Raw genomic sequence first — 2500 nt, 5'->3', positions numbered from 1 at the left:
GCTTGAAGAAAGAGAGAAAAAAAGTATACAAAACGTCACACATAAGTTAGGAAACGAAAAATCGTAATAAAAATCTGAAAGCAAAAAGATACGTATATATATATATATAAGACAAAGGAGTAATGAAAAGCAAAAAAGCCCCCATCTTTTCCCCCTTCCACAAAACCTTAGCCCTAAGCCAAATTCTATTCAACACAGGATGCAACAAACTCAATGAGATGTTGCGCGCGGGCAGTGCTTTTGCCTTTTTGAGTGTGTATGTGTGCGTGTGTTAGGTGCACCTTACGTATTCTATAATGGAGGTGTCCTTGTTCTTGGCTGTTGGTGCTCTCTGTCACTTTATTTCTGTTCTCTGTGTCTCGTTTTCTTCCTGTCTGGTTTGTCTACTTGTTTGTTTGTATGCGTGTCTGTTTGTTTGGTTGTTCGTCTGTGTCGCAGCAGAACACCAATTGTCTCTAGCTGCCATGTTAACCAGTTCACATCAAACCAAACATCTCTCAATATTTGCCACGCCACTCTCTGCCATGCCGGAGATTGCCATGGCGTAAGTTGCCACATCCGAGATAACCATAGGTGTCGCTAGTCAAAACATCGTATTTTGACAAAAGGAAAGGGAACCAGACACCGCCGGCCTCTCAACTGTAAACAAAGGGACACACGTGACATGGGGAAGAGGAGGTGGGAGAGGGGAGGGGGACGAGGAGAGAAAAACAAAAGGCGTGTGAAGCGAGAGGAAGGAAAGAGGCAGGGGCAGGGAGAGGCAGAGAGGAAGGGAAAAGAATAAATGAGAAGGAAAGATCAAGGAGAGAGAGAGAGGAGAAGAAAGAGCGAGAAGAGAGCGTGCAAGAATAGAAGGGAGGTAAAGTGGGGTGGGAGAGTGAGGGTGAAATGGAGATCAAGAGGTTGGGAAATATGACGAATAAGAGAGAGACAAAGGTTCAAGAGGAAGAGAAAGGAGTTTGGAGAGGATGAGAAGCGAGGTGACAGACGGGGTGAGGGATAAAGAGAGGGAGAAAAATTATTTAGAAAATTTAAGATGGTGATATAATAGAAGGGAAATGAAATAGAGAATGAAAGAAGGTCTGAAATAAATATGTTTAGGAGGAAAGCAGCTGACAATTTAAGTTAATGAAAAATGTTAAAAAGTGATACACAGATACAAAACTATCGAAACAACAGCAAAGGCAATTAAGAAAAGCAACAACAAAGAGAGAAGGAAAAAAAAAAAGAGAGAGAAAAGCATAGAACATAAACAATGAAACAATATCAAAGAAAATCAGCATACTAATAAATGGATAAACAACAGTACAAGCAAGGGAAGTGAATGAATAGAAAAGGCAAGTATAATACAAAGAGACAGGCTATATCCGTAAATACAGATAATAGCAAGAAATGTTGCAACAACACGGTTCGCTATTGTATGTAAATTCACAGATAGTGACAGTGCTTACTACAGCTGACGTCACTATCAAATTTCAGCTCTCACTGACCGTAACAATGTCATTCTAAGTGTGATATTCTGCAACGAGAACGACAACGAAGCACTGCACGAAAGTGAACTGCAATAAAGGAGAAAGGGGGAGGGGGTAAGGGGAGAGATCGAGGGGGGGTAGGGGGTTACGTGAAGGGGGAATTGAAAGAAAAAAATTGGAAATGAAAAAAAATGTTGATGTGGAGGCTGAGGGGGGGGGGGGGGGGTATTGTGAGGTTCTGACATTAATGATGAACATTTGATAATATTTTTTTATAATAATTTCGACTACCTTAGACGAAATAAAGGCGATGTTAAAGTTAATGACCAAATCAAACGGAAAAATAATTGACTTTGAGCTGAAAAAAAGAAGAAAAAGAGAGAGAGAGAGAGAGAGAGAAAGAAAGAGAGAGAGAGAGAGAGAGAGAGAGAGAGAGAGAGAGAGAGAGAGAGAGAGAGAGAGAGAGAGAGAGACAGAGAGAGAGAGAGAGACAGAGAGAGAAAGAGAGAGAGAGAGAGAGAGAGAGAGGAGAGAGAGAGAGAGAGAGAGAGAGAGAGAGAGAGAAAGAGAAAGAGAGAGAAAGAGAGAGAGAGAGAGAGAAATGAATAAAATATAAGCGAAGAAAAGGGGAAGGAAGTGAAGGAAGAGGAGAGATAGCAGATAAGAGGTGATGTAATATCCACCAGACATGCTCAGTTTATCTTTACTGGAAGCCTAAGTAGAAAAGTGCCGGAAGCGCCATCGTTTTCTGTGAGAAATGAGATGAAAGGGGGCACTTTGGAGAAAAATATGTTTATAATTAATAAGCAAGTGACGGTGATACTGTAGTTCACTGATGAAGATGATATGAGAGTGGTTGAGCTTCGGATGCTTATGGTGGCATTAATTACGGTAATGAGGTTGGCAATGCTAATGATAAGAGGAAAGAGCAATAGTGATGATAATAATTATATAAATGGCCATAGCGGCGCCCTTGATGAAGAAAATGTCAACAACAACAAAATCAACATCGAGAAAACAGCATCAAC

Source organism: Penaeus chinensis, chromosome 18, assembly GCF_019202785.1.
Source record: "Penaeus chinensis breed Huanghai No. 1 chromosome 18, ASM1920278v2, whole genome shotgun sequence".
Taxonomy (NCBI): Eukaryota; Metazoa; Arthropoda; class Malacostraca; order Decapoda; family Penaeidae; genus Penaeus; species Penaeus chinensis.
Note: the sequence above shows the minus strand (reverse complement) of the source record.